The 12,523-nt window shown below is 47.9% G+C and overlaps 1 non-coding gene across 1 annotated transcript; it reads right to left on the minus strand.

Moving 5' to 3' along the window:
- Positions 1-8,214: 8,214 nt before the first annotated feature.
- LOC142858093 (U6 spliceosomal RNA) lies at positions 8,215-8,319 on the minus strand. The gene has a single exon (XR_012911972.1). It is a non-coding gene; the product is annotated as a U6 spliceosomal RNA (small nuclear RNA).
- Positions 8,320-12,523: the final 4,204 nt, after the last annotated feature.

The raw sequence follows: 12,523 nt of genomic DNA on the forward strand, positions 1-12,523 counted from the left end.
CCTGGATTCCATTCCTAGCACTCGCAGGCAACTCACCACCATCTGCGACTTCAGTCCGCGGGAATTCAGTGTCCTCATTCGGCTTCCATAGGTACCAGGCACACGTCACATGTATTACACAGACATATATACAGGCAAAACATGCATATACATAAAATGGAAAGTTTTTTAAAAAATTGATTATTGGGGGAATGCAAGCTGGTACAACCCCTTTGGATGTCAGTATGGCGATTTCTCAGAAAATTAGGAAACAACCTTCCTCATAGCACAGTAATACCACTTTTGGGTATATATCCAAAGAATGCTTAACTGTGCCACAAGGACATGTGCTCAACTATGTTCATAACAGTATTGTTTGTCATAGCCAGAGCCTGGAAACAACCTGAATGCCCGTCAATCGAAGAACGGGTAAGAAAAATGTGGTACATTTACACAATGGAGTACTATACAGCAGAAAAAAATAATGACAGCTTAAATTCTGCAGGCAAATGGATGGAGCTAGAAAACATTATTTTGAGTGAGGTAACCCAGACACAGAAAGACAATTATCACATGTACTCACTCATAGGTGGTTTCTAAACATAAAGCAACGAAAGCCAACCTACAAACCACAATCCCAGAGAACTCAGACAACAATGAGGACACTGAGAGAGACTTACATAGATCTAATCCACATGGGAAGTAGGAAGTATAAAAAAAGACAAGATCTCCTGAGTAAACTGGGGGCATGGGGACCTTGGGGGAGGGCAGAAGGGGGGAGGGGAGAGGCAGGGAGGGGAGCAGAGAAAAATGTAGAGCTCAATAAATATCAATAAAAAATTGATTATTGGTTATTAATTAAGTAATATTTTGTATGGAGTCTGGAGAAATGGAGATGCTTCTAAGAATAAAAATGCATCCTAGCTGGGCGGTGGTGGCGCATGCCTTTAGTCCCAGCACTCAGGAGGCAGAGGCAGGCGGATCTCTGGGAGTTCGAGGCCAGCCTGGTCTACAGAGCTAGTTCCAGGACAGGAACCAAAACCACAGAGAAACCCTGTCTCGAAAAACAAACAAACAAACAAACAAGCACCCCAAGTCCCACCAACCAGCATTAGCTGGTACCTAACGGTGAAAGAGTATGAAGATTGGAGAATCGTGTTACCATGCCTCTTCCCTTCAGGACTCCTGGGGGCCCTTGCAAATCCAGAAGGAAGCCTCTGAGTGGGGATCCCTCTGTCTTCACATCCCCACCCCAGCCTCTCACTCAGACCTCTGTCGCCTCCCTCCTCCCATCAGGTTCTGCACCGTCCCTCGCTCCTGCTCTTCTTTGGAGGACAACGATTGGGTTTGTATTCCCGGCTGAGGGATAAGATGCAGCTTCCCTGTCTTGGTAACGATGGCTGTCTCTTGTGTCCCCAGATCTGCCCCAAATAGTCACTTTAGGTTGTTGTTATGGTTTTGTGTGTCTATTTGGATGAATGTACCATTTGCATCCCCCGATACTGGCACCCATCCTACCCCTTCTCTGTAGGCTTGACTGCTTTGGTGTTCTTCTTTCTGAGGGCCCAGGCCAGTAGGCCTCACTCAAGTTTCTATCTCCGCCTCCTGAACTTGCTACCCACTTTTCTCTGCTGAATGAGCTTTGAGATCCTGAAGCCTTGGCAAGCCCAGGTGTGTGAAGACAATAGTCCTTGACAGACTTGGAGACAATTGACGAGAAGACTCCTGAAAAGCTAGCTCCGGCCTCGGAAGCTCGAGAGGCAGCTTGATGGGTGTTGCTGCTGCTGAGCCCCCTAAGAGCTGCAAGCTGCACTGAGCGCTCCTCGGCCTCCCATTCATGTGCATAGCAGACAGAAGTAGCCTTGCTGAGAGAGGGTCTGAGGCACTAGCTGGCAAATGGGCCTAGAGGGAGTTGGGCTTGGCCCCTCCAGGCCAGCAGAACCCTTATTCTGACTGCCCTGTGCACCTTAATGCCGACCTACTGCCAAGTCTGGCATTGGCCTGGCCAGGGCTGGGTATAGCAAGCCAGAGTCACTGCAGCCAGCGAGCAGGGTGCCCATAGGGACCTGAGTGGCTGGAGTGATCAGGACCTGGTGACTGAAGGAGACAGCTCAGGTGTAGTACTTGCTGAGGCCGCTCTGGTTGTTCTGACCTCCAGCTGATCTTCCTTCTCTTGATTTCTGGGCAGCTGTGTGTCCAGAGGTCTCTAGGAAGCCCTGTATTAACATCTGCAGTCTCTGGTTCTGTGTCCCAGCCACCGGAGGAGTCTGTTTGCTGTTACTACCTAGGGAGGAGCCTGAAGGTTAGTGAGAGCACCGGTCTCCTCCCACTTGATTGTCACCCGGTTAGAACCAGTCAGGCTGAGTCTTGATCTCTCATGGTCTCTCACACCTCCCTAGCTGTGTGATGTCCAGTGTCCAGATGCCTCTGTCTGTATTTTGCTTCTGTATCCACTAAAGAAAGCAACAAAAACTGCTGGCTCTGTACTTTCCGCTTGTCCGTGCATTTCCCCTGTCCATCATCTGTGGACTGACTCAGAATCCTGGACAGAGTTCCCATGGGCCGGCACTGAAGAGCTCTTGTAGGGCCCCAGCGTGACAAACATGGCTCGGAGAGGCCTTGCCCTTCCCCTGTTTCCTCTGTCTTGCTAAACTGTTAGATTATATTCCTAAAGCTAGCCACCAAGGTCTTTTCCCTAATGTGGCCTAATATTTCTTTTCCTGAGACTGACCACCAAGGTCCAGGTGTCAAAGTATTAAAGTCTGTAATCAAAAGCCCCCTTTTGGCTCCTCTAATTAACATACCCAATCAAGCCAGCTCATTCTAATGCTGGATTTCCCTGTTCCCCTTTATAAACTGACATTTGCCTATAGGCCACTCTGTCTCCTCTATCCAGATGCAGTCCTTTGTCCCTCTGGGGCAAACACCCCTTCCCCCCTCTCCCTTGCCTCTTTCCCCTTCTCCCAGGTCCTCTGTCTCTGGCCTATGTCTCTTATTTCCTGCCCTTTGTCCCTCTGGGGCAAATAAATCTCCTTTGTGCTGAGAACTTGGTCTTGGGGTGCCTTGCACTAACTTCAAGGTCTTTTCAAACACCGTTACTTTATAAAAGAAGTTATTTTTTCAAGAGCAAGACATACCCATGTGGATGAGTTAGAAAATGCATCAAAGCACAGAAGCTATTCTGTACTACAGAGAAAGGTGGAGGCTCCGAGGCTCCTTTTTGCCTAGGGGGCCATTTCTTCTTTCCCTGAGTGGCCCATATGCAGCTTCCTGGGTCTTCCTGCCTGCAGGTCAGATTGGCCAGCTGTGCTTTGCCTCATTCCTTCCCACCCTGCCTTCAGCAACCAACTTCCCTCTTCTCTGTCCTCCCTGGCACCAATTCTTGCTGAATGTGTTCTTTCCTGTCTCCAGCCTGACCCCTGAGCATCATCAGAACTGCAAGCTTCGTAGCTTCCCCTAGGTCACAACCTCCAGCAAGCTGAGGCTCTGGTTGGGCACAGCCCAGCCCCTGGATGTTTTAAAAATAAAAGTTAACATGGAAAACATTTTTCAGAGTTACCCCTTTTTAGCCAACTTCACACCTCGATCAATTTTTTAGATTTTATTTCTGTTTAAAAGTTATTTTATGCCTATGGCTGTTTTGCCTGCATGTATGTCAGTGTACCACTGTATGTCTGGTGTCCATGGAGGCCAGAAGAGGATGTTAGATCCCTTAGAACTGGAGTTATTGATGGTTGTTGTGTTTCTACGAGAGAGGGACCTTGGAGGGAAGGACATGGCAGGGGAGAGACGGAACTTAAGTGGAGAGTTTATTGAGAGAAGGGGGAAGGGAAGAGACCAGCCTCTGGGGATAGGGTAGTGGAAGAGAAGAGAAGAGGAGAGAGGAGAGAGGAGAGAGGAAGAGAAACAGGGGGGGGGGGGAGTAGAGAGAAAGAGAGAGAGACAGAGAGAGACAGACAGACAGGCAGACAGAGGCAAAGACCTGCTGCCTCTTCAGAAAGAACTTGAAATGGGCAGAACTTATTTCTTATATTTTGGTTGTAAGCCTGGCCTTTAATGGCTGAGCCACCTCCCCAGCTGGGAGCTTATCTCTTAAAGGAATCTTTTGCACCTGCCTACAGACTATGTAGTGGCATAGTGGTCATAGGACCCTGTGCTGGCCAAGATACTGCCTGGTGCATCCTGCCAGGTGACAGACCAGCATAAGGCCTGAACCTCCATGTGGGTGCTGGGAATTGAATCCACTTCCTCTGGAAGAGCAGCCAGTGTCTTAACAGCTGAGCCGTCTCTCCTGCCTATAAATTTTATTTTTTTGTTTTTAATTGTGTGTGTGTGTGTGTGTCTGTGTGTGTGTGTGTCTGTGTGTGTGTGTCTGTATGAGCTGGGGTTCCAGGCAGTCATCAGCCACCTGACTTGCGTGCTGGGACCTCAGCAAAGACGGTATATGTGCTTAAACTCTGAGCCATCTTTTCAGCCCCGCTAATCACTTTTCTACACTACATAGTTATTTTCTTCCTCCATTTTTAGATTTGACCAGGAATGGTGTCACATGTCTGTGATCCTAGCACTGGGAAAGCAGAGGCAGGAAGAGCTATACAAGTTTAAGGCTAGCCTGGTCTACGTAGTGAGTTTCAAACCAGTCAGAGCTAAATAATGAGACCCTATCTTTAAAAAATCTTTTTAATTGGGCTGGGGTGTAGCTCAGTGGTTGGATGTTTACCTTACATGTGGGGCACTGGCTTTGCTCCCCTTTACTTCTAAGACAAAATTAAACAAAATGAACAAAAACAGAATTAAAAGCTTAACTGGAAACCTGTTAGAATTCCTTCCTTTCCCCTTGAGTGTGGGTATGGAGGCCGGAGGACAACCTTGGGTGTTATTCCTTTGGGTGCTATCCATTTTTAAAAAATATTTATTTATTTATTCATTATGGATACAATATTCTGTCTGTGTGTATGTCTTTAGGCCAGAAGATGTCACCAGACCTCATTACAGATGGTTGTGAACCACCATGTGGTTGCCGGGAATTGAACTCAGGACCTTTGGAAGAGCAGGCAATGCTCTTAACCACTGAGCCATCTCTCCAGCCCTTGTTTTTGTTTTTTGAGGCAAGATTTCTCTAATGTGTATTCCTGTCTATCCTGGAACTTGCTATGTAAATCAGGCTGGCCTCGAACTCAGAGATCCTCCTGCTTCTGCCTCCTGAGTGCTGGGATTAAAGGAGCGTGCCGCCATGCCTGGCAGGTATACATTTTCAAAATAAAGTTTACTACTATTATTATTTATTGTGTATATTACTATTTATTATTGTGTGGGTATGTATTTGTGAGGGTGCAGGCATGTGTGGTTAGAGGACAGCATTGGAGGTCATTTTTTGCCTTCTGCTGTGTTGAAGCAGGGTCATTTGTTCCTGCAGTATTGTACACTGCAGGCTGGATGGTGGAGCTCTGGCCAATTCTCCACCTCCCAGCTCCTCATGAAGGCACTGGAATTGCAGGCATATGTGTTGATTGAGGTTTCTGTCCTCTCCTGTTCCCGCAGTCAAATTCTCGTGCTGCAAACAAGCACTTTACTGACAGAACATCATTGCAGCCCTTAGCAGATAATCTTACAGTCTCCTTAGGAGGCCACAATGGAATCTGACCTTTAGGCACATTCGGCAACTGGCCTATGTTGTTTCTGGTTCTAGAGGAGGCAGAGACAAGCTCAGAGGTTGCCTGGGTACCTCTCCAGTGTGGCCTCACATAGCCAGTCCTCGGTGGAGCCTAGCCTGAGCCTGCCTGTTCTGCTGGCCTACCCTTGTGGTCCTCTCAGGATGCTCACCCCTCTGCATCCCCACATGCAGGCAGGGTGCTAAGGCCCAGCCAAGTTTGTAACACCATCTTTCAGCCTAGGCATAGAGGCACTGGTGGGAGATGGTCCAGTACAGCAGTGCAGAGAGAGGAGAGGGCCGACTGTGAGACAGTTTGCCCAAGGCCCCGGACATGGCCAAGATCTATAGTGCTTTCCTGTTTTCATGATTCCTGCCACCAGTAAGTGGTGACCAAGTGCTTTATGACCTGGCCTTGGGGTCTACCCCTCCATTGTGGGGCAATCACAGGACAGTGATTTGTCTTTTAAGGATATGGACCTACCACTAGGGGTGGAGTGGCAGAATTCCCACTGTGGCTCAAACAATCACAATTATGGTGCATCCCAAAGATCCAAGGCACAGTTTATACTAGATTCTTTCTGTCTGTGATCAGTGACGGGAGGCAAGGAGAGTTAGTAGTGGTTGGGAGGAGTGGGGATCCGTAAAGAGAGGGCCACCAGAGGAGGCCTGTAGCAGGCACTGCCTTTCTCCTCCATGCCAGCAGAGGGCGCTAGTACCCAGAGGAGGAAAAAGTGTTTTTTAGGCTAAGCATTTTCCTCTTGCTCCTGTGTGATCAAGTGCCATACTGCCTGGCTTTCAGAGTACCATGGTGTGTGGTACTCCATCCAGCCTATTTCCCTGTACCCAGCTTCCTCACCACTGAGACTCCACAGGCATGGATAAAATCTGGGGAGGTCTTTCTGGGTCTTTCCTCCCACAAAGGGAGGTTGGGGAGTTCAGCAAAGAGGCAGGCGGCCTCTTCTAAGAGGGTCCCTACCCACCGCAGTGCCGTTATTGCTTCTGTTCACACTTCTTCCTGGGTGTAATTCAGCACTGGCAGGTCACGGCGACTCCATCCATCTGTCCTTCATTTATTATCTTCACATGTCATATCCCGAATTAGGGACTGGGGACATGGAAATTCATTTTCAACTCACTTTGTGTGTGTATTTGTGTGTGTGTGTGTGTGTGTGTGTGCACACTCACGCACGTGTGTAGAGAGAGATTTTTAATTTTTTAAATTTATGTTATTTTATGTGTAAGAGTGTTTTACCTGCATGTGCGTCTGTGCTCCACACGCGCGTGCATCTGTGTTCCACATGTATGTGCTTGGCACCTGAGGAGGTGGTGAGACTCCATGTGGGTGCTGGGAGTCAGACTTTCACATTGCCCCCCAAACCACTGAGCAAACTCTCCAGCAGAAAGAGAGAGAGACAGAGAAAGAGACACAGAGAGAGAGACAGAGAAAGAGACACAGAGAGAGAGACAGAGAAAGAGTATCCAGAATGCATAGGGAGGCATGTAACAAGACCCCTTCCTCACAGATGCTTGAAACCATGGCTAGCACCGAGTGCTGTATAAACTGTGGTTTCTTCTTTACTTATGTATCTATGATACATTTAACTTATAAACCAGGTACAGTAAGAAATGAGACATTAACCACTAATGATAATATAAAGCAATTAGAACAATGCACGAGAATAAATCTATGCTGGTGGCCATGCCAGAGGAGCAGCAGAAGGCAGCTGACTTCAGGGCGTCGGCCCACCAGGAGATGAATCCCTGGTGGGTGGATCACGAATAGGAAAGGCCCATGGACCACAGACCCCAGAACGTCCTTTGCTTCTGCTGAGCCTTCTCACGTTTGCTGCTGCCATCTTTCTCCGGCATCTGGCGTGGTGTGGATGGGTGTGGGGGATCCCACTGCCTGTAATGGGTGCGTTTATCTCATGGGAACATCCCATTGTACTGGACGGCTTTACCTGTGTGTTATGAAGATAATTTCTTCTTAAGCTGTATGTGTAATTGATAATAATAATGTTAGTTTAACTAGAGTTTTAATGATAAAACAAGTGTCACACAGCTAGAACACATGCGTGGCTATTCAGGGGCCACAGAGACTGTGGCTTAGGTTAATGGTTAGGAAAAACAGCTGCGTCCCAGCAGCTCAGTTATTTTCAACTCTTCTAATCTTAACGTTGGGAGATGTGTTCACAGATTTCGGAGTGTATCATAGCTAAAACAAAGCTTTGAAAACAGCTCAAAAGTTAGACAAAGATGTTTTTGTTAAATATCTTTGAGGTGAAAAACCCAAGAAGACATTATAAAGTTGGAGGAAGGCACATGGCTGAGTGGGGAACTCATTAAGGTCAGGGAACAAGAACAAAGCATCCCCGTTATCATTAGCTGACATGCTTTCCTCGCTAGGGTGGGTCGGTGATCAAAGGTGGATGAGGATTAATTCCTTGTTCCCATTTCTGCCCTCAATCTCCTGACATAAAAAAACTACCGATGAGTGGGTTTGACCCTAAAGATTTAAAGTAGAGCTGACTAATTTTTTCTCATGATAAGAGTTTAGGATTGTGATTCCTTTAAGATTTCTTCTTCTTCTTCTACGCATCACGGATTTGCGTGCCATCCTCATGCAGGGGCCACGCTAATCTTCTCTGTGTCGTTCCAATTTTAGTATATGCACTGCCGAAGTGAGCACAAGATTTTTTTTAAGATTACCTTTTAAGATAAGTAGTAAAGTGATCGGTCCATTCTGTGTAACTGAAAAACACAGCCTGTCAGTAAACAACCTGACTGAGAAAAATACCTTGCTTGCTTACACTCTGTTAATATAGAACAAGTTGCTTGGGTATGAATGTACGTGGGTTCTTGGGGATAATTTGTTTTTCACCTGTAGTTTGTAAAATGTTTAATCATGTAAGGGATATGGAAAACATGCTGTTTTTCACTTGTGTTCATTGTAATCATTTGCTTGAGAAATGGAATGTGACCGCCTTGTAATTCCGATATTGCTTGAGAAACTTTGCTGGGGTATATAAGCTGTAGAGGAAAAGTATACAGCAGAAGAATACAGAAGATTGAAGAAGGGAACCATCAAGAGAGTGTGTGAGTGCCTTTTCTCCCTACCCCCTGAGAGAAAAATGTCTTAGCATACACTGACTCCGTGGCTCTCCCTTTTAGTTCCGTGCTGCTGGAGGCTGGCCCCAGGCTACAATAAATCTGATGGCAACACTACTCCTGAAGCTGGGAACGTTATGAAGTAAAATGGGAGCTACTGGGAGATAAGTACCACAATGCAGTGGTGAACTGGCCGGCTACATACATAGCACAGAAGATCTGAGAAAGGGAGACGCTCATGCTGGGTCAGACAGAGTGAGGCCTCACAGGATTTTTTTTTTTTGGTTTTTCGAGACAGGGTTTCTCTGTGGTTTTTGGAGCCTGTCCTGGAACTAGCTCTTGTAGACCAGGCTGGTCTCGAACTCACAGAGATCCGCCTGCCTCTGCCTCCCGACTGCTGGGATTAAAGGTGTGCGCCACCACCGCCCGGCCCTCACAGGATTTTATCCTGCTACTCAGAACTGTTCTCTGTTTAACCCTGATACATTGCTTAGCTCTGTAATGTCTTTTAATATTTGAGGATGAGGTTACGGTCAATATTGGTTGACTTTGTGTTGTTCTAATCTTGTCAACTTGATGGCATTTAAGACTGCTGTGTAGACAGACCCCCGGACATGTCTGGGATGGGGTTTCTAGACTGACTACTGAGGAAGTAAAACTTCACCATCTGTGGCCCTGTTCCCAGGGGGTGGAGTGCTGGGCTGAATAAAAAGAGTTCATCATCATGTCTGTCTTCAGTCCCTTGTTACCCTTTCCTGGAAGGCTTTCTCTGCTCTATCCTGTGACAGTGGTGAGCTGGTTCCTCTGAAACATCTCCGAAGTTTCAAGCCCTTGGCCCTGTCCCTCACTCTCTGAGGGACACTCAGGGTCTTTCTCTGATTCAGTACCTAGTCTGTTCTGAATGGCACGGCGGCTCTGGCCACTCTGGTGGGCCCTGGATCCTGATTAGAGAGGGTCTGGGTGGTGTGTTTGGAGGCCGGGGTCCGTAGGTCCTCTGTGGAGACAAAGGTCACTTGGAGAGACCTGGCCAGGTTCCGGGCTTCACCAGCCCCGGTGCCTCTTTGACATCCGTTTCCACATGACCGCTTCTGAAACTAGTGAGAAGACGGCTATTGATACCATCATTCACTTCAGCTGCTGCCTTGCTAGTCCTGTCCCAGGCCTGCTTGTAGGAAGCCTGACATGGGGCATCTGGAGGGAGGGTGCCCAGGGCTGCCTCACTGCTCTGCTGCCACAAGCTGTGCCCCAATATGAGCTCCAGAAACAAGCCCAGGACTGACCCAGCCATGGGTTAGATATGAGAGAGAGAGAGAGGGAGGACCAGATGGTGCACCACATCCTAGGGATGTGTGTGGGAGTATTGCCAGGGTTTCCCAGTAGCACCCTGTGTCTAACCAGGCTAGAGGATGGAAAGAGGTGTGTGGCATGCAAGTCCAGACAGCACGAGGGAACTCTTGCCATACTCTGTGTCCAGAGGCTGCGACTGGTGACATGCCCAGAGGTGTGGGGACAAATCCTCTGGTGGTGTATCCCATGAGAGCCTCCCTGCCGCGAGCCCTCTAGGAAGCTATCCCTGGGGCCAGAGGGGACACACAAGTGATTATGTTATATAATGGACAAAAGGGCCTGGCTTGCAAGGTGCTCATCCCCAGCCCCAAACCCAGTGCTATGCTGGTCTATAAAGCCAGTACCACCGGGGCTGGGGGACTTGGGTGTCAGGGCTGGAGAGCGGTGTAGGGCTGGGCCAGTTCTACATTGTCCCTCCTTCTACCCATTACAAATATTCCCAGTCACATATATCCTTAAATCAGGCTCCAGGGCTGCAATTCTTTTGCCCCATAGAAAAGCCGATAAGGGTTTTCACTGATACACACAGATCCGTGGAAGTGGCTAGTTCATGTCCCGTGAACTCCTTAATGGAGAAATTCAGTTAAGAAAGGAATTAAATTATCAGGGCATTCTAAGGGGAAGGGAAGGTTAGTGTGGTAAACTACAGCTTTAGGTGGTTAGTAAAAGCTAAAGAGTTTATTTTCAATAATATTATGAATAGGGCACGGATTGTGTTTTAAATCAGCCCGCCTCTTCTTTTCTCCCAGTAGGCATAGAACCAAGCAATCAACCAACCTGTGTAAAGAGTCAGATAGAAGCTGACGGCTCTTGATCAGATAACACGTACATCAGACGCTGCAGTTCCTAAGAGCCTAGGTGTGGAGTTAGACTCCCTGCTCTAGGTGGTAGGAACAAAGAAGGGACCCAGGCCTCTGGATGGTCAGTTCTGAGCTATGCTGTTGATACCAGCTGTTCTGATCGTGGGTCTTGTAGGGTGAAACCGGAGCAGCAGCTTGGGCAGGGAGTGATTCTGCGTCCCTGGGGATCTGTGAATACCTTAGATGGGAAGCTCTTTGCCTGGACCCTGAACTCTGACCAGGTGCCTGCTGATAAAGATAATTGCAGAAGGCAGATCTCTGCGCTTACCTAGGAGAGAAGAACAAGGCTTGGCCAGTAGGAAACTGTTCTCACTAGAGGGTTCTGAACTGTGGGAATTAACTCCCAAATATGTAACAGACAAGAAGTTAGCTACAGCAAAAATCTACAGCAAATGATAGCCACTTTACTCACAATGTAATAACTCCAAAAAGCCTTTCCTTTTGGTTTAGCCTCAGCCAGATCCCTTGGCTCTGATGAGTCGCTTGTGAAATGATAGCTGAGCATTTACTGTATAATGTTGCGGCTTGTAGCAGATCTTATTCAGAGGTTCTGTTTTGTTTGTTTTTGTTTTTTGTTGTTTTTTTCAAGATGGGGTTTCTCTGTGTAATAGCACTGACTGTCCTTGAACTTGCTTTGTAGACCAGGCTGGCTTTGAACTCACAGAGATCTGCCTGCCTCTGCCTCCCGAGTGCTGGGATTACAGGCATGGGCCACCACCTCCCAGCTATCGTTCAGAGGTCCTGGATGGGGAATACCGTTCAGTCCAGTGTACCCCATGTCTTCTTAGCCTTTGGCCTTTTCCCCCGGGGCTTGCACCTTATTCTGTAATTGTGTAGTCCTGTTCCCAAGAACCCCATGAAGGCAGAACTGCCACGTTCCCATTTACTGCCCCACTACAGGGTTGGGCATAAGGGAGCTCTGCAGGGCTGTTTAGATCCACGGAGAGTCAAAACAACACACACGGTCCCAGCCCCTGGACTGAGCGTGCAGGGAGAAGAGAATAATCAGAAGCCTATGAGGACTGGAAATGTACTGAGATATAGGGAGCTGGAAGAGTAGTAAAATAACAAGAACCATGTAGGGATCCCCCTGAGAGAGGCGCAGGGAGGTTGCTGCAGTCGCAGGGGAAAATGAACATAGCATATGTGGGTTCTCAGTGCCTCTGGTGACACTGAGGTGCCTGTGAAGATGGGCCCTGGCCACCAGGCTCCTTGGAGGTAGGAACTGGAATTGGAACAGCAGGAGGACTATGGGATCTTGGGATCTTGATGCAGGCAGGTTCTAGGGGGAACATACCCAACCAAACAAAGGCAGAAAGCTGCCCAGTTCCTATCCAAGCTCTCTGCTAACGATTTTGGACCCTCATAAAATCCTAAGTAGCAGATGACTGGCCAATGTATGAAAGTTACCTGCATCTAGGGGGTAGGGGTGGGGTGATACCCTGATGGGTTGTACTGATATGGTGGGGAAAGACGTGTAGTGTTTCTTCAGATCTAGAGTCCTCTCTTGTTATTTTCCTACCCTCCTAGCTCTCTACATCTCGGTACATTTCCAGTCCTCATAGGCTGGAATATT

This window comes from Microtus pennsylvanicus, chromosome 9 (assembly GCF_037038515.1).
Source record: "Microtus pennsylvanicus isolate mMicPen1 chromosome 9, mMicPen1.hap1, whole genome shotgun sequence".
NCBI classification, from domain to species: domain Eukaryota; kingdom Metazoa; phylum Chordata; class Mammalia; order Rodentia; family Cricetidae; genus Microtus; species Microtus pennsylvanicus.